At 33.4% G+C, this 21,202-nt stretch overlaps 2 long non-coding RNA genes across 2 annotated transcripts; one reads left to right on the plus strand and one right to left on the minus strand.

The window, feature by feature from the left end:
- Window positions 1-1,746: 1,746 nt before the first annotated feature.
- LOC126876599 (uncharacterized) lies at window positions 1,747-2,590 on the plus strand. The gene is made up of 3 exons (XR_007694363.1): window positions 1,747-1,870; window positions 1,954-2,056; window positions 2,130-2,590. It is a non-coding gene; the product is annotated as an uncharacterized LOC126876599 (long non-coding RNA).
- A 3,064-nt stretch (window positions 2,591-5,654) lies between these two features.
- LOC126876598 (uncharacterized) lies at window positions 5,655-20,455 on the minus strand. Its single transcript, XR_007694362.1, has 3 exons — window positions 19,465-20,455; window positions 6,895-7,026; window positions 5,655-6,268 (listed from the first exon to the last, which is right to left on the minus strand). It is a non-coding gene; the product is annotated as an uncharacterized LOC126876598 (long non-coding RNA).
- Window positions 20,456-21,202: the final 747 nt, after the last annotated feature.

The following is a 21,202-nucleotide window of genomic DNA, read 5'->3' on the forward strand; positions in this document are numbered from 1 at the left end:
TAAGGTATATTGTATTTTTCATTGCATTACTTTCATTTTTATTTAGTGCAATAATAAGCGCATACGTTAATATTCATTGGCATTAGTGTAATTGTAAGCTTCACTGTAAATTTAATAAAATTTATAAGAACGGAATTATTAAAAGGGTATATATGTGTAATTAAACTAGATTCTATTCTCAATGTTACTTCATTATTTTATTATTGTTTCATATATATATATATATATATTTTTTTAATTTACATGTGCTTCTAAGTTAATAGAACTAAACACATGTGTATGTATTAATTGCTATATACGTCATAATTTCAACCATAATATTAAATTATGGTATGTATTATTAAAAAGTATAGTTTAATGTATATATTAAATATATATCATTTATTCGTAGATTTTAAATATGGATACTGGATCAAAGAAGGAGATTAAAGAAATGATTACCAAAGATATATCGAATATACATAATTATTCCTTGGATGTTAAAAAATATATTAACAACCAGCTTGAAGACACTCTGGATTATTTAATTGCTGGATGGTTTAATTGCTGAAATACCACAATCAGTCCCTGGCCCTTCAACTACAAAGAGGCCGAAAGTTTTGAAGAAAAAAGGTTATCGCCGTAAAGAGACTATCCCAGAAAATGATATTATCAATACTGATAATACAGTAACAGATTCAGCAGTACATGATAAAACAGAAAATAAAGATGTAAAAACTGGGGATGTGCTGGAAACAACAATTGACCGAACAAAAAGAAAGGCTGCAATAAAAGCTGCAATTAACATTAAAAAGCAGCAGTCAATGTCACTTGTTACAAAATTACGAAGGCTAACTCTTGATGATGACAGTAATGTAAATGTTTGTGTCATATTATGATGAAATTTAATACTTTTAATCTTACCCCATATCTTATGTTACTAATCAATACTAACCCTTATATGTAGTACCCAATAATGTTTGATATCGGTTAATTAATGCGTCAAAATCTAATTGCTTATACAATTGTATGTACATTGTGTATATAAATACTACTATAACGTTGTTAAATATTAAATTTTTAGAGGAAACGTGGAGGCCGACCTAAAAAAAAGGAAAGTGCTAGAAGTAGTTCAGATGAAAAAAACACAAAAGGTCCTACAAAACATAGTAAAACAAAAAAGAATGTTTTAAGCGAAACAATTTCAAAAGAAGATGCAATACAGCCAGAAAGGATTGAACCATTAAAGTCTTCAATGACAACAAGAGATAGTAATATAAAGAGAACTTTTTCACGGAGTGAAAACACGAAGGGTAAATATTCTAATATTATTGATGATACAGTAATTCCATCAGCAAGAAATGATATTGAAGATCCTTCAATGTGCGAGGATGCACTTGAGAAATTTACTCCTCTTATGAATTCCACGATGGACATCAATTCTACTTATACGCAGAAGATGATGGACGCTACCGCAATTGTAGAACCTTTATCACCAATAAAATCAAACGAAACGGTAGTAATTAATAAAAACTTGGCTAGTAGTATAGGAAAAAATAATGAACCTAAATTTGCATCACGGTCGCCAATAACTCTGCAGGAGGAGGTTCAGCAGCTGAATCAAGCGATTGGACTCACCGAGTTCGAAGAATTATTCGCAGAAGATGAGCCATCCCGTGAAAGGGAAATGTCTAATAGAAACATGACGAAACAGGACATTCAAAATGAAATGAAGAAAAATGTGCCCGTAAGAAGGAGAGTCGAGGCCTTTGAAAAAGAAAAAATTTCAGAAAAAGCCATTGTTCAAAAACTGGCACGAAGATCTGTCGAAAAAGCAAAAAAAATCTTATTAGCGAAACAAAAGAAGGAGACTCAGATGATGACATCGCAGGTAACATTACAAACAGTATCAAAGTATTCTTCTGTTATAAAAACACAAGCTATTATTCATTCGATATTTTATCCAAAATATAGCTCCAAACAGCAAGGTCCACTTCTGTTTTGCACAGTAAACCTGACGACGACACATCGGACGATGAAGCCAGACCAAGGCGTACAATTCCACATTAGGCGCAATGTAAGTGTTGTTTTACTTAATGAGTTAATAAACATTATAATGCATGGAGTACTCGAATTTTTATCAATTTTAGCGTACATACGCGAAAATGAACTTGCAATGCAACGATAAATTCCGAAGAAAGCAGTCTATAAATTCTTTGATAGAAGAATGTGCACACCAGATTTAACTGAAATGTTTGAAAATATAGATAGGAGTAGATTACAACGCACGTCCAGTGCAATATGGAAGACACCACCGCGTTATTCCATGATGGAAAACGAATAGAAGTTATAATTTGTTAAACTGAATGTTGTTGATTTCAAATTGTGCCTTAGAGCAGGAATACTTGCCATACCTTGCGTGTAATATAAAAATGATGTTACATTGCAACTATCGTTAAAAGATGTATGTGTTCTTAAAATATACCAATGAACGTAAGACTATTTCACTTTTTATATTTTAGAATGATCATAGGCATATATTATTTTTATTATACTAATCAAATTTTACCATTTTTTCTTATTTATATGTATCTTCTTAAGAATTAATAAATAAACCAATTAATAAATAATTGTTTTGGTACGACTTTTTAATGAGAAGTAAATTTTATTAGATTTGCCTTATTATCACTGTCGTGTAATAATTCGCGAGATACGCGTGATATAATTCGCACGATTAAATAGCACTGGTGATTTCGTCTCTTCGTGTAACGAGGAGGGTCTGGTAAATGGGTCGACCGTGGACGTTCAATCTTGTAAGAGAACAAACGGCGGCACCGTATCGTCGAGCATTTTTCTTTCGGTCAACAGCCATCCATTTTATATTTAGCACATTCGGTTGCGACGCTAAATTTTCGTTACACCACCAGTTGTTTCGTCTGAAATTCGCGTGACGTAAGTGCATTACACTCTCGCACCCGTCAGCCATTCCTGCGACCACTTCGCGTGCGTTAACTCGATAATGTTTCGTCTCTGTTACCTTGTCGCCGTTGCTGCTTGACACATCTCGCTTGCTGGACGACTGATCGATGAAAATTAAAACGGGACGCTGATTTACCGTATCGTTATTTTTGTGTCAGGTATTCTCTTTTTGCCGTTTCGGCGAATTATTTTCATTTCGAACTTTTCTAGTCTTATTGTTACGTCGATTCTTATATTTCAAGATCTAGTCTTGTACGTACGCTGGGGAGCGCTTTTATTTATTGATTCAACAAAGAATATCGTTGTAGGTGTTATACATGCGAGTAAAAGTAACGAAGTATGAGTAGTTTCACTGTAATGTTATTACATACTTCCTGATAATTTCTCGTTATTTATACCATAAGAAAGTATCAAAGAGGAACTCTTATCTCGAACGTGGATCTATTTGTCGATAATGCATGCGTGTAATACTCGAGTGTCGTTCATACAGCGTAAATATACGTGCAGATACGTAAACCTTTTATGATTTTTGTATCAAAGGCAGACCTGCTATAATACTCGCAAGTGAAATATAATTCTACGAAAGAAAATGGAGCAAAAGAGTTTCGTTGGTAATATATTCTTCCTTTTTCATCACAAGTTTCCTCTTTGTTGTGCTTCTGTTACATTATAATCCTGTTAGATTTACGCGCGTAAAATTTCACTTTGTTGCACTATATCTCATCATCGCCATCTGCCGAACACCTGTGAGAAACGCGGTTTACTTTGTCTCAAAGCGAGCAAACGTCTAATTTCACAAATTGGATTTTCATCAACAGCGAGAAGGGCATATGCGATGTAAAGGAGGCTGTAAGGGCTTCCTAGGGCTTACGGTGGTTGTCACGATGCCGGAAGTGGCGCCGAGCAGACACGTCAAGGGAGAATCAGAATCGCTATTGGGAAAACCATCACGAACATTTGTCCTTCCCGCCACCAAAATTCTATCTTCTGAGATATTTTTCGCGTTTCCGAGGTCATCGCCACTCTCCTTAACTTTGCCTTACGATGTATAATATCTCGATGTTGCGGTAGTTAGAAATTTGTATTAATTTGGAGAACCTTGCAAAAGTACGCAAATCTGCTACGATAGTCGGATAGAGAGTATCGGCAGAGATCTCTTCCTTTATCGTGAAACTCTCTCGGACAACTTAGATGCTACCAGATATCGATTCTCGCATCCAACCATTTCGTAATAAACGTAGATCATCCAAGAAATTTCTCAACTGTCATCCGTTAATTTCGCGCAACTTTTGCTTTATTTTAGCTACGTGGGAACCTATTAGTGCGCAAATGTTACCCCGAAAATGTTACTCCTCTGTGCCAAATATCGTTCACGTGTATAATCAAAGTTGCATAAAACCGCGTACAATTGCATCAGGAAATTTCTAATAATTTGCTCGTCTCGCAGGACGAAAACAGGCTCACGAAGGATCCCTCTGTCTTGGCTATCGAATGTACCGCAAGCACGTAGTTTCAAGTGTCCGTTCTCTAGAAAATTCGAAACAATTTATGGTCGATGGTCGAGTGAACGGTGCAACGGTCGAGTCGGAAAGATCAGAAAGACAAATCGTCATAGTTCGAACAGACCGGAAAGCAGAAACGCACTTCCATGATCATTTGTATCGTTGCTCGATCTGTTGCTGCTCAATGACCGACCAAGCTGTTGATTTTTCTTTTTCTGCGATGCTACTATACTCTACACTCTATGCTTTGTACCGTTCTTTTGCCCGCTATTTACCTTGTACGCGAACTTTTTATCGCTAGTGGATTGCAAAAATCCTTTTTTATCACGAATTTTACGCGACAATGCGTAGGTCAAGGTGGACGTAAGACAAAGGAAGGTGTAGATAAATAAGACAGGATGTATTTAAAAATAATAAGTTATTTATTACAGTTTATTTAATATGTATACAGGCTATTCGTATTATAGCAGCGATAGCTAGTGTTAAATTAACAATGACAGTTTCTATCGTAGTTAATATTATATTGGTTATTGGCCATGACGAAGGCGAATTTTGATAGCCCTGGTCGAGGTCGGTGGTCTGGATCTATAACAAATAATACTATATTAATATAGCAAAGAAATGTCGTAAATATCGATATCATTTGCAAGGCGATTCTTTTTGGGCATAGTGAAATTATGTTGATCAGTTTGTGGATATTAGGTTGAAATTAGATAATAAAGTTATAGATTTACCCGTTTTAAGGGATTGTTCAGGCGCCGTTAATTCACTGGATATGTCGCCCTGAAGCAGGATGTTTAAATTTTAGATCATATATTGTACTGATAGGAAGTATTTTATCGATACAATTATGAGTTTATTTGATTAAAATATCTAACGTAGTGTCTAGTCACCAAACGAATTAGTAGATCAGCCGTGAACAATGGCAGTAATTTGTATAATAACAAAGGATAAGCCAAATATAGCAGAATGACTCATCGGCTAGCGGGAGGTTGTGTCTAATTATCAAAAGCGAAAGAAATATGAAAGATCCTAGTTTGTAGGACTTGTTGACAATCAATGTCAACAATTTTTTCGTTTGGTCCATAGAATGTTTTGAGTGGGCTGTATTTCGACACACGAAATTAATAACGTAAATAAATCTTATATATTTGTTTCAAGAAATGATAGCTTGTTTGTGAGCGCTATCTTTAGACAGGTTGTTGAAAACTGGATGTTAATTCGGATTTTATATTTTCAATAACTTCGCATGAGTATTTTAGTCAAATCTAGCACGAATCGAACAGGTGAAAACAATCTATACGGCGTTCGTGCTGAGGTGGTATGGTGATAGGTGCGTAAGGAACTACTCTTGGTGTTTTTAACGAACAATAGTTTATTTAGAACTAATCAACAATCAGAGTTAACAATTAACAATTAACAATTACACTTAACAGACAACTGGTAACAACTAACAAATAACGATAGACACCGAGAGATCATTCGACGCGTTGCTATGCAAATAGTACCGAGGAGTTACACATTTAATGGCGTAAGACAGACTGCCTGTGCTTTTGTTTCGGATCGCGCAGATTCTTCCCTTCGTAGCCCATCGATATCCCCCACTAGCGTGCATTCATTAGATGTGCCGCCAGTGCTGGCACGTGTATGCTCTTCCGAGAATTCGGCGGAAAGAGTGTGAAGATATCGATGGTACATTGGGCACGTCGGTGTTGCGCTTTGGCGGCGTCGCGCTTTGCATCCGGAGCCGTTGAAAAGTTCCGTGGCCCGTGCCGCCACAGTGCTTGGCAGGTTTTTATTTTGTTTACCTAGTGGATCGGTATGATAGAGTTCGAGACATGTGGAAAGTACGGCTTCCAGGCAAGCAGGGGCTGATTCAGCGCATTAAAATAAGAAGAAAATTTCGTATAAACGTTTTCGAGTAGACGCTTGCTTTGTGTCACAGTACTTTCTTACCTATTTTTAGAGAAATTACTCGAATCGACCAGATCCAGTTTCTATGGAAACGCGAATGCGTCGCGTCATAGATCGTCCATCTTGTTCGAACAGCTTACACGAATTTGTCGAAAATTTTGATCGTCACGTCAACTAACGTTTTATAAGTAAGAGATTTTAAACGTCCCCGTATTTAATAATCGAACGGATTCGGATCCGAAGAGCGTATTGGTCCGGAAATAAGGCCAGCACGATTTATCTATTTTCCAAGAAATCGTTCATCTGTGTAATGTTTAGCATCGCAAAATAAGCTATAAGCGGAACGTATGGTCATATTAGGCATATTATGTTATATAAAATTTTCTTCTTATTTCAGTATTCAGAATCAACCTCTGCCATATTTTCCACCTGTTCTGATTCACCTTGTATAATATATAAGAATGATAATTGCAAATATATTTATATAATAACTCTATGATAAGCGCTTAATATTACATACAGTGAACTTGTACAGAGTAACGTTTGCTGACTGTCGGAGGCACATTGTTGCTGTCTATGCAAAGACAAGTGCCCATTTCTTGTCGAAGAACTCCAGTCAATTCTAGCGTTTCACCCACATAAGTTTTCAACGCTGAAACATGAAAATATATAATCGTTATTTTTTAGCTTTGCCTCTATTTGATCTTCATCTTATCTGCTTACGCGCTTAATAATAGAACTAGGTTTGGTCTACGTAAAAAGTAACTTCTTTTTATTAAGACTCATATTTATTAGGATTTAATAAGATACAATTTATTAAGATACATGTAACGAAAGGCAGGAAGTAGTAACATTTTACGTGAATTTGCATGGATCGAATATGCTGATGTGCTTACGAATAAGAGAGTATTGATCGATAATTATTAAAACCAATTGTTTGTGACATGGGAATAAGCAAAAGTCATTTTTAAGTTTAAAGATCTTTAGTTTAGTATTGAAATGTGTTTAATGTATTTTAGCAAAAGTAGATAAAAGAGGAATATTAAAAACATTAAAAACTTAATATCTAGTTCTTGTATTGTCCAAAGTTGTGTTTTGAAGACAAAATTTGACAAAAATGATGCATATACAAATGCTATCTGTGGTCATTAATATATTTTTTCGTTATCGACAGAACATTTTCCCTTGATTTTATTGACATATTGGATTAATCACTTCTTTAAGTTACTCGTTGTTGAAACAACATCAAAATCGTATATTGTTTCATGCTAAAAAATCTACTAAATCCATTGACAGTGAAACGATATTTCGTATACGGTTCTTACAAGAATTATTATTATTTAAGACTTAGGAAAACGTATATACAGTAGCCACGCACATGTCACGTAAAATAACAAAATAAAAAAGGAATTTGAGGTAAAAAATAAAAAAAGAATACTTTATTTTTTTTCTAACATCAATACACTTTACAATCTACTTCCGAACTCTAGGCGTGACTTTCTAAGGCTGACTCTTATGATTTTACTTTCGATCGGATCCGATTACTTTCTTTTGTCATCCCTCAACATCCCCACCGTCCATGCATTTGCTAGGCGTCCGCGATCGTTGCCACGTGCTTTTTCTTCTAGAACCTTCGGTGGAAGGACCGTTGGGATGTTGATGGTTCATTAGGCACTTCAGCGATATACATTGTCGCCGAGTGCTTTATCTCTATCGTGAGTCCGTCGGATTTGAAGTATGCCGGTCGTGACACACACTGTGCGTATTTCTGGCGCGCGTTTCCGTTCAGTGACAGTACTTCGGCGGACTGGATTGCCGAAGCGAAAGGGTTAAAAAAATACGATAAAATCACATGTAGCTCTCTATTTGTCTAGTCGCTTTTGTAGCAATATCACTATGTCCTCTGACATACTTGAGGTTTCTTACAATTCACAAATTAAATGAACAACTGTGCAAGCGAAATCGCTGCTGTAGAATCCCCGCTTCTGTAGAATCAGTCGTATGGATTTCAAAATTTAGTGTGTCGCCGGGATTAGCGTTATCCAAAGTACGCCACAGGAATAGAACATAAAGATATTTCTCAAAATTTGTTATTGCTGGTATGATATTGCTGAAATACAAGGCTGCAGTTTCTTAATGTCGTCAAAACATTCAGTTCTTTTTTGGTCAGTCATTTTTCGCGTGTGTCACGACCGGCATACTTCAAATCCGACGGACTGACCATAGAGATAAAGATGTGGCGGCACTCGGCGACAATGTATATCGCTGATGTGCTTAATGAACCATCAACATCCCAACGGTCCTTCCACCGAAGGTTCTAGAAGAAAGAGCACGTGGCAACGATCGCGGACGCCTAGCAAATGCATGGACGGTGGGGATGTTCAGGAATGACAAAAGAAAGTAATCGGATCCGATCGAAAGTAAAATCATAAGAGTCAGTCTTAGAAAGTCACGCCTAGAGTTCGGAAGTAGATTGTAAAGTGTATTGATGTTAGAAAAAAAATAAAGTTTTCTTTTTTTATTTTTTTACCTCAAATTCCTTTTTTATTTTGTTATTTTACGTGACACGTGCTTTGTATTGCTCTGTCGAATTTGAAAGTTTCTATTACGATAGCGGATGGTGCGAAAGACGCAAGTTTCTAGTATTTTAGAGATGTCTGAACGTCAGCTGCGTGATTATGTAACAAAAAATGGAGATATCCATTGAAATATTTTAACACGCAAGAGATTTCATGTTAAGACAATACACGCAAAGTAAATACACACGAATATAATAGTATATCCCTTTCGATGTCATTCGATTTTTGTGTCATTCATTTTTTCCCCGATATATTTGAGCGATTCGAGATAAACAGGATACACTTCTAAACAATTCCTCTCAAAAGTGGCAGGAATTAATATTTTTTCTACTGAAAACAAATAACTCTGGAAATATTGAAAATGTAAAAGAATAGGAAGCTTAAAATCCGTTCACTTGTCGATGCAATGAGCAGAACAATACATATTTGCGATAATAAGAAGAATATCTCTAATGATACTTTTAATACATCAAAAGGCAAATACTATAAAAAGATTCGACGCGCTCTTTGAATACAGCTACTATCAAGATGTATAAACATTAGTACACATAATTAGCCTAGATCGTGTCGAAGTAGTAAGTACGTATGTACTTTTGACGAATTTTTAAATTCAAAATTCTTTTGAAATCACGTTTAAAATACAGTTATTCTTAGAATATGATTTAAAATATAATCTTCTTTTTACTTTTTGCGTAATTTATTACGTAAATCATTACTAAAGAAAGTTACTTTCCAGTTGTGTTACAAAGTAATCCACTTTGTACACAGGTATGTAATAAATTGCCAGAAACTTTGATGAGAACGAACTTTTTATTAAAAAAAGTGACATCTTTCATGTATGATTTCCTCTTCAATCTAATATTTGCTTGGTAGTAGTATATCAAATATTTTTGAGCTAAAAGTAAGTAATAAATATTCGGTAGGTTTATATGCGGAATGCATAAATAATTGTTATGAGTATTGAAAGTATTACATTTTTCTGTCTACATCGTTTCGGTTCAATTTGGAAAATCTTATTCTGCGTGTGCAATTAATACCAGCAGCATGTCAACTCTAAAGTTTCATATCACGAAAAGAGTTTATGCAAAAGACGAATAAGAGTTAAGTTTGACATCGAGTAAAGAAAACCCAATTTGAAATTGATCTAACAGTGTTTTTCTAAATTATTTCTAGGTATTGTTCAATTTGTTCTTTTCTCAATATTGTTGGATTTAATTAACGCAGCGTCATATTTACGCTAATATCTGCTTGTTAAGCATAATTTTAATATATAATAACATGATCTATAACTCTTTACAATTTATATTTTATCATGGCATATGTTTTAGAATATTCTCCGGCTTCTTGTAATTTTTATTCATACCTATTCCACGTGTATCATGTTTTCTTTATTAACTTGAAACGTTTTACACGCACAGGTGTACGCGAGTACTATCAATTACACGTACATACAGAACTTCCTCAAGCTAATATTATCAACTCTAGAGCTATTAATAAATGTTCATAAAGGGGATACTTCTTCGCGACATGTAGTTTAATAGTTTATTAACACATTGACTGCCACGCGTGTTTTCAAAAAAATCTGCGTCAGGCCACGCGTACAGCAGTACCAAGCGTTCTCTGCTAGGTGCTCCTATCGATATTTTAGTAATGCGAATCGCTCAAGTGATGGTCTCAAGAATGATCTTTCGTTTCGCTTGTTCGCTACATTAAAACCGCTAGCTGTTGTCGAATATAACGAAGGAAAGTGTGGTATAGATTATTCCGATCAAATGGTTTCTTATGCCACCACAATTAGAAAAGGAATCAAATGTTACAGAAAACTTGGCATTCAATTCCTTCTGGGAATTTCTGTTGTAAACGCTTTGACGGTTTACAAAATTGCAATAAGGAAAAATATAAATATTGGAATATTGTTATTCTATAAATTTATTATTATTATGTTATTTTTATTTATTATTATTATTTATTATTATATACTGTTATTTTATAAATTCAGAAAGATAGTTATATCCACTGTATATACTACGTACATATATGTATAAAATATATGATTTTTTAGGAATATCTCTCTACTTTAAACTGTTACTAGCAAAGATACTTTGCAAGTAGCATTCTTATATGTTGGATTACAAGCTATTTCAATTAGCCTTGTAGTGAATATACTGTACAATATTTGTAATTTTAGCGAATGTCGTGATATTGTTCTGTAGGAGTACCAAAACATAGTTATCTTCTATTAGCAAATAAAATTCTATTTTTGATGAAATTTAGTAAAAAATATTAAAGTATCCGAGGAACAACTTCTTTTGCCTGCAAAAGTCACTTTGAGCAGGTGAAATCGAATCCTCAAGATTTTGATTAACTTGTGATGATCCGAGATACAGTAAAACTTTGCATCGCTCTATTGAAAAATATTTGTGCGCTAGGAATAAATCTCGAGTAAATAATGAGTTTGCTATTTTAAAGATAAAACGTGTAACAGGCATTACATGTAAGAAATACAATGCGGGCAAAATAACAGCTCACTTAACATTTCTGTTAATTTCTAAATACATAGGATTTTTCACCAGATATTAGCGCTTTTATTGGAACAAACAAATGAAAATTAACAATTCCGTGTAACATATTTCGGAGCCATATTGATCTGATATGTCAAACATATACATTGATATTTCGAAAATTAAAAATTATTTTCTAGAGTTGACATGTTGTTTTTCAGGTAAGTAAAATGTTTTTTAATGTATACTATATCTAATTTATTAAGTGTAATTACCAGTTATTTGCCCCACTTTTATAATTTCCTTTGTATATTACATACATTATAATCTAAAACGTATTTGTTCAACGTATTTGTCGTCTAATACCGATGATTTAGTCATAGACCGAATTTCTTTTACCTGTAAGTTCAATATTTTGGCAACTGAGACTAAATTAGAAGGTGTCCGTTTAATTTTTCTTCTACCTTTTCCCATAGAAAAATGTCTGAAAGTCCAAAACAGAAAAGAGAGAAATGGTCAGAGGAGAACATGAATGGGGCTTCGAAGCTACTCCTCAAAAATAAAATGGCCCAAAGACAGGTCACTGCAGCTTTCAATGTTTCAAAAACGACGAATGTGAAGTCTGGGCACACGTCGAATGCGCAGATCAAGAAAATATTAAGTATTTTCCATACGATATACATAAAAATCAAATTTGAATAAGAATATGTATACTGACATCTAGAGGACTTTTTTAAACATTATTAACCATTTAGAGCAAAAGATCAAATAATTAAATAATTGATCGGTACTGGACGACAATTTTTCGTTTCCTAGAAATTCCGACATTACTATTCTTGCACATTGTCAATTCGTCAATTCGTATTATTGAATTTCATAAAATTAATTTTCCTACTTTTATCAAGTTCCATTTGTGCTATAAAGTCACTTTGTAAATTTTCATTTTTACCAACTCTAGCACAAGGTACTGTGCGACTCTCCCCTGCATCTTATTTTGTATGTGATTCGAAATCCAAATTATTCGATATTTTTCATACCAAACTACGATAAAGATTCTTAACAACTTCTGCAAGATTACCTATACTAGCATTTATGACGTTCCTGTCTCACAAGATCAATAACCAAGCCTTTTCCTCGATTCTTTTTCTCTGATGAAACGTTAAATAGTTTTCTTCCTTCTTTCTGTCCGGATGAATTTTATCTTTTTCGTAGGTCATTGATATCTGGTCGCTTTTTTAAATTACTTTTTCCGTAGTTTTCATGTCACAATAAAGAGATTAAAAAATGCTGGATCAAAATTCTTAATGCTTTTCTCACCCACTCCGTACTGTTATCTTTCTGTTCATGTTCAAAATAGCGAATAGAGGTACATATAGAGGCGAATACCTCTGTGTTTAGTCTATTGACACCCCCTCCCTCTCGCCCCTTGATGAGGTTGACTCGTGTTAGATTACAATATCAGTTTGCCTAACAATCAGAACTACATGGAATTTTGGGGATATACAGGCTGAGTCTTCAACAGCAAACCACCTGAATAATTCTTTCAATTTTTTAAGACGCAGGGAAATGTTTGAAACAAAAGTTGTTTGGTTTCGAGGAGGCTATTACGCGATGGAAAAAGTTTTTCTCAGATGGACGCGTTTACGAGTTTTAAAGAACACTTTAATAGGCTTCGTTTTTTTTTTTAAGTGCAGCCGTGTAGTTTTGAATACCTATTTGTCCCATTGTTGCTCTTTTGAAGACGGATTTAAATATCGCGGTCATTTAAGGTCACTCAAGGTCATAAAACGTAGTAAAATAGTCCAATCGAACGTAATGTTTCAATATTCCGAAACAAAGGAAAATGGATTTACCATTTTCAAGATAAGCGGCCCGTTTATAAAACACCATTAAACTAGGAGACGCAATCAATTGGAGAAAAGATAAATTTTCTGTGACTACTTATCGTACTCGAATTCGACTCTACATCTTCGTTACTTTGTCGAAACTGATAACATTAACAAAATATTTAAAAAATGTCAAAATCGGCGGTATCTCCTTTTTTTGTAAATATTTACCGGCTATTGAATCCATTGATTCTCGATTGCCTTATCTGTTTGCTTGTGTATATCTTTTATATGTCGGAGATGAAAGGAAAGCCGAAGCCTTTCCTTGGAAATTTTGGGAACATCCTCTAGTACGTTAGCCTAGATTTTATTATACTTGTAATTGCTTAAGATTTGTAATAAGCGAGATTGGGTTCGAGGTGACAATCGGTCGCTGAACGTAGCCACGGTCACGGGATGGATGTTTTATCTAACGGAGGTCTGGAGTGGTTGTATGTGTTTTCCGAGAAATGTGGTTGTGGCGGCATGCGGCCTCGAGAGCGGGCCTAGCCACGTGTGATGTTGCCTCGGAGGTGCCGATGCAATGGGACATACATTGTATTAGTAATCAAAACTCCAGGTAGAAATTGCCTAGCAACGGCGTTTGGAACTTTCTCGATGCTTCCAACGAGTGTGCCTAGCAACGGCGTTTGGAACCTTCTCGATGCTTCCAAACGGGTATAGAAAACAAAATGCAATCGTACAGGGAGAAAAATCTCCACGAGGCTGGCATTCTTGCGATTGCCTTGGAGAGTGATACATCGAGCATTTTCGACGATCGCATTTGCGTCTAAGTTAGTTTCGCTTAGTAAGGAGTTATCCCGGTGACCGTGGATTCGTTTGAACTCAAACATTGCTAATAGTATTATTTAATTTAATTATTCGTAGATCGTATTATTCATTAGGCTTAGTGTTTGTTAGACTTATTATTAGTTGTACTTATTATTTGTTAAGCTTAGTGATAGACCTGTATATACGTGTAAATAAAATCTCGGCTTTGTGAAACGATGGCTAGTCCACATGAAGAGTCGTCGCGCGCCCAAAATTCGAATCGTGATCCGACATATATATACATAGATGGATACACAAATAAGTTTCGTCTATGGCGAGATCAATTTAGCCACCTGAGTAACCAGCTATCTTTCGAATCAACAGATACAATACCGATACAATGATACGACATGCGATGTACATACTCGAAACGTTACAGATTGAATCAATGAATTAATGAATTAATGAAGAGTAGCTGCTAATCATTGGTAGGATACACGCTTGTTAAAGATCGAAGATGTCCCTGAATTAATTAGCTTTGAAATTAAAAGGTTAGGTATGTGGGAGATTTTGCGTTTGAGGAAAATTATTCGAAGATAGCAATATGGTTGATGATACGGAAGTGTAGGGGTAATAGGGTGAATGCACCGAGCAATGTACAATAAACAATTGATAATTGGTAATAATGTATAAATAATTCGTAACGATTAAGAATAGAAGCAGATAGTAATATTTAATTAGAACCCATGTTTTTTGTTTCAACTTCCAATTTATGTTCCTTTGATAGCAAAAACTAAAATAGAATTGATTATAATAAATTTTGAATATAGAGATTGAAAATTGAAATGGTTTATCAATTGGGCTGATTTCAAACTAATCTCGTAAAAAAGTTGTAAAGAGGGGAAATATAGCTTTAAGAAATACGCAATTAGTCGAGTGTTTACGGTACGCGCCAATAACAAGACAAGCTTTTGACTTTTGGAGAAGTTGACTGTAACAAAAATATATTATATTATATTATATTATATTATGTTATATATTATATTATATATTATAGCTATAATTTTAGCAGATACTGTTTATCTATTTCGTTTTGCGTGTATTAACGTCCTCATGGTGTATCGTATAGTAATTAATGCATCAGATTATATACATATCGGTGTTTGTAGGTAACACGTTATACAGAGTGGAGAAGCAGCATCAAATTGTCACGATTGCAAAATAAAATGAGTGAACGGCTGGTGAACGAGCAAAATACTCGTACAATAACAAGTGAATGTAAAGGGAGCTCTAAATTCCAAGAAATTCCATTTTATCAGCCGAACAAAATGTATAATCTGATAATGTTTTGAGGATAGTAAGTTAGGCAGGCGAAAAAAATAGGTGTTAACGATCAAGTATAACAGATACAGTAGTAAATATTCAACAATTTTTCAACCGTAATGTATTTATACACAAATCTGCGTACTTTGTATCAAAGTTTCTGTTGAAAATGACAACGTGAGTTCGTGCTCGCCATCCATATGCAGATGCGTTAGTGATAAGAAATAGTAACTAGAGGATGATGCTAGTTACAATCGATAGATTTAATCGATAGGCTTAAGATGCTTTTTTGTTTTTATCCCTAGTTTTTGTAAGCGTGTGCAATAAAGGCTTTTTTTGGCTCAGAACGGTGTAATAGATTTATCCATTCAATAAAATAATAACTACTCTGATCTTACCTCTGAGTATAGAAATAACAACAGTTTCGATACATATATTTTTATGTACAGCATGTATAAAAAGTGTCAGGGCGTATAAGTGTCCACTAGCGTGATTTCGGAGGATCGGAGCCTCTGGATCGATTGATTCATGCAAAATTTTGTAAAAATTGACGTTTGCTGGCACCGTATGCTACTTAGCACGAGGATCAAATGGAACTTTACTGGGAAAGTATATTTGGATACCATGATGTGCAAGATATTATTCTTGTATATGTAGGATTTGTATACATTTTAATCAATTTACTTTTTTTAATCAATTTAATCCTCATTTTATCAATAAATCCAATTATTTTGCCATCTATCTCTATTACCGACTATCGAATTGTTCGTTGTTCCAAAAATGTGTTGCGCGCAATACTGGACACTATTAAATAAATTTTCATTTAAATAATTGTTTAAATGTTAAAAGACAGAAATAAATTATTTGCAATTTCAACAAGTTTAAATATATTATTTAAAATAATGAGATTAATTGTTATTTACAAATTTTATTTTCTATTATTCTAAAAGAAAGCTAATAAAATCAGAATCTTTGTTTGAAAGTCTTTTTTCACACAGTAGATAATTCTGTAATAATGTGAAATCACACTGATTGCTCCATTCTGTTTATCACGGGCTATCCCACCTGCTAACGAAAACTTGTTGTTTTCTCGTTAATGTCACATTGCTTACTTTCTACCTGACTGCGAAATATAAACTTGTTGCGAATAATCTCGATGTAAGACCCAATGGAATTTCAACGTCATTTCTCCAGAAAACGGTTCAATTGCGACTCATAGCTTATTTTGAAAAGTTGGCAAGTTGGTCCTCGCGATGAGTAGACGTTTGTAAAACTGTATCATCTAGAGTTGTAGAATTAGGTTGTAGAATCCGGTCAAATAAGTGTATTTTTTATATACTCTGTACATATACAGGCTTTTCCAGAATAATTCCATACCGCCAGACAGGATAAGACGTCAAACAAGAAAAAAAAAAACATTTTTCATTTTTCCAGCTTATTTTTGCGCGTAAACTTTTTTTATTTAAAACTAAAGTTTGAAATAGTTGTAGATACTCTGTCACACTGAACGTATTTCATTGTAAGCTAGCTCAAGCAGAAACAAAGCCTTATACAAGAAAACTTCATCCTCTTCCTTTGACTTACTTTTGCATACAGAAAAATCTGCAGTCTAAGTGTGCTATCCTGAGATTCCTTGATTATACATATCTTTTCTAAATCTTTCGTTTCTGTTAACAAAACTTCCATAAATGATAAAGTGCAGGTATTCCTAAAGGAAAAAAATGTAAAGAAACTAAAATTAACGCCCAAACACCCAAAATTTCAACATTAACCCGCCATATATATATTGTTAAATATGTAAATTCGCACGTTCGTGGGGAGACGCGATCTCGAGGAAGCGCGCCAACGGGAGTCGTAAATTCCCGTTGCAATTGATTAATCGACGCCACGAATCGTTCGATCCCTTATTTCTTGTGGGATAATAAGGGTAGTTAAATTGACGATAACGCTGCTATTAACAGGTTATTATATATGTCGGAGATAAAAGGAAAACCGGAGCCTTCCCTTTGCAATTTTGAGGAAGCCTTCTAATGCTTTAGCCTAGATTTTATCATAACTGTAATTAAGCAATTGTCATTTGTAATTGTTTGACATTTGTGAAAGCGAAAGTGGGTTCGAGGTGACAACTGGTCGCCGAACGTAGCCAGGGTCACGGGATAAACGTTTTGCCTGACGAAGGTGTGGATCGGTTGTATTGTTCTCCCTAGAAATCACATAGAATTGTACTTTAGAGATGCTGATATAATGGGACACACGTTGTATTAGGAATCAATCTCCAGACAGAAACAGGTCGTCCCATATAACGTAATACGTTATACCGTCATACCATATAACGTATTACGTTATAACGTTATAACGTTATAACATATAACGTAATACGTTATAACGTTATACCATATAACGTAATACGTTATAACGTCATCCCATAAAACGTAATACGTTATAACGTCATACCATTTAACGTAATACGTTATAAAGTTATATCATGTAAAGTAATACGTTATAACGTTATACCATATATCGTTACATATGTCACGACCGGCATACTTCAAATCCGACGGACTGACGATAGAGATAAAGCACTCGGCGACAATGTATATCGCTGAAGTGCCTAATGAACCATCAACATCCCAACGGTCCTTCCACCGAAGGTTCTAGAAGAAAAAGCACGTGGCAACGATCGCGGACGCCTAGCAAATGCATGGACGGTGGGGATGTTCAGGAATGACAAAAGAAAGTAATCGGATCCGATCGAAAGTAAAATCATAAGAGTCAGTCTTAGAAAGTCACGCCTAGAGTTCGGAAGTAGATTGTAAAGTGTATTGATGTTAGAAAAAAAATAAAGTTTTCTTTTTTTATTTTTTTACCTCAAATTCCTTTTTTATTTTGTTATTTTACGTGACACATACATCGACACTCTGTGTTACCACAGATTTTATACGAAATAGTGAAATTGGAAATTGAATACTGTATTCAGAGTGAAAATATAATGCTATATGGAAATGAAATAGCACTTCAAAGACTTGATAGATTTCGTTAATAAAATAAAGCAAAATAAATCTTTAATTCACTCACTACGAATTTATGGTATTGATTAAAATCAATGAATGTAGAGTTACTTTCGATTAAGGGTACAACTGTTATAAATTAAGAGCATAATTACATTGAATTAATGGGAAAATGTTGTTATAAATTATTGGTATAACTGTTAAGAATTAATGATGTAATTGTTTTAGATTAATGGCTTAAATGTTATAAATTAATGGCTTAGAAGGTATAAATGAATAGCTTAAATGTTATAAATTAATAGTTTAAATGTATAAAATAACAGTTTAAATGTTGTACATTATTGGCTTAGATGTTGAAAGTTAATAGCTTAAATGTTATAAATTAATGGCTTAAATGTTATAAATTAATAGTTTAAATGTTATAAATTAATAGCCTAAATGTTATAAATTAATAACTTAAATGTATAAAATAACAGTTCAAATGTTGTAAATTAATGGCTTAGATGTTGTAAATTAATAACTTAAATGTTATAAATTAATAGCACAAATGTTGTTGAGAATTGTGGATCTTTGAAGTCGAAATAATGTTATAAGAACACTAAATTTATACTGAGGATTAATTTTAAAATAGTAATATATTTATTTCATGGACGATTTCTTATATATTCATCGATACATACTTGCACGCGTCTCAGCACTTTCTTCTATACCCGACTGTTAACCGACTGAACAGTTTACATTCATCTGTTTTCGAGACGCCGCGCACACACATACATCCACACGCTGATGTTCACATACAAGTATCTCTACTACACATTTAACCCAGTCCAACACAGAAAATTATACATATCTCAACAAATGTTATAAATTAATAGTTTAGACGTTATAAATTAATTGCTTATATGTTATATATTAATGGCTTAAATGTTATAAATTAATAGCTTAAATATTATAAATTAATTTCTCAAGTATTGTAAATTAATGGCTTAGACGTTATAAATTACTAGTTACAATGTTGTTATTTGAAAATTTTTTTTATTTACCTTATATTTAAATTCTTCTTGGATGTTCACTGTCCGGAATTTCAGGCACGAAAGAGCTCGCGCGCGACTTCCGCGTTCCTTATATATCTTGACAAGGTGTCGAGATGTCAATCAAACGTTAACGATCTCTTGACATAGCAAAGGACGGGTTTTCCATTGTAACAAAATCAAATTGAACAATTTCTTAATTTTTATCGTAAATTGGCGCCTTCGACGATTTAATACGGTATCCATTTTTATCATTTTAATAGTTTCTACAAACTAAGACTAAATTCACACCTCCTTGATACTAGTTTTCGACTATCAATTAGTTTGAACAAAAAGGGAAAAGAGCCTAACGGCAGTCGATGACGTTACTGTGAAATATGTTATGGTATTTAAATAATCAGCCAGATAAAATTCATATTAATCATTATATTATATTATTGATATTCGTTCATTTACTCGTGCTAATTACAAAATAAAATGTTCTCTTTCCTTGAATAACACCTACATCACCGTCTGCGATATTTAAATTTCTTATTTAATGCTTATTTAAAAGTCAGGTACCTTTTTAATTCCTCTCAAGTTGAACGAGTAAATTTACTCGTTATAGTTGTAACATAAAATGGCTATTTTCTTCAATACCACTTGCATCGCTGTACGTGATACAAATATTAATTATGTATCGAATAATATGTACCAATTGGCTGTAATCGCGGTTAGGTATTTCTTCGTTTGATCTATCAAGAGATCTATTAGGCTATTAGCGAAAGACTTATTGATTCCTCAAAGATGTATCTTAACTTAAATCTTAAAGATTAACTAAATGATTATATTTGATTAGTATTCGACAGTGTCTATCATATTCAGCCATCTTCTTTTATAATTGATACTGCTCGGATCAATTATTTTATAATAAATTGCAGATTATGCCACGGTATATTATAAGATATTTGTCTATAGCTCTTTTTTTCTAATTCATTGATTTTATTATTAGTCTCGTTGGTTTTTCCTGCGAGTATCTGCTGTACGTACATTGGAAATACATAATGGATACGTACATTATATATATATTTTAAAATATAAAAATAAAAAATTAACAATACTATTATAAATATTGCTATTATAATTAATTAATAATAATTTAATTAGATAATTAAATTAAAATAATTTACAAATATTTAACGTAATAAAATAAAATTTTTTAATAAAATTGATAAAAATTGAATTATCTTGTATATAAGTATATATTAATATATAATTATTAATTTTAAATATATTAATTTTAAAATCTTTATACATACATTTAATTTTATAAAAAAATTAAAATATAAATATAAATATTTTAACTTTAAATTGAAAAAATGTATTATATATAATTAAATATTTATATATAAAAATTAATATAAATTATAAATATTTTATTATCTTGAGATATATAATTAAATTATTATTAATAATAGGTAATATTAATTTATAATTATTTATTTATTTATATATATATATACGTCGGGTTTACATTAGAATTAGGGTTAGGGGCGTGAAACGAATCTTCGTTTGGGTTACACGTTGTCGTTATGCAATAGAGAAGACATTGGGTAGTGCAAATACGATTACCATAGAACCGGACAAGTAACCGTGGTAATTAGATACTCGAGAAACTAATGACAATGATCCTAGGTTCAATAACGAATCCGCGGACAACGGGACGGTAGTCGTACGCACTCGCAAAAAATCTAAGTCGGATTCTGTGTTA

Source organism: Bombus huntii, unplaced genomic scaffold (genome assembly GCF_024542735.1).
Source record: "Bombus huntii isolate Logan2020A unplaced genomic scaffold, iyBomHunt1.1 ctg00000084.1, whole genome shotgun sequence".
Taxonomy (NCBI): Eukaryota; Metazoa; Arthropoda; class Insecta; order Hymenoptera; family Apidae; genus Bombus; species Bombus huntii.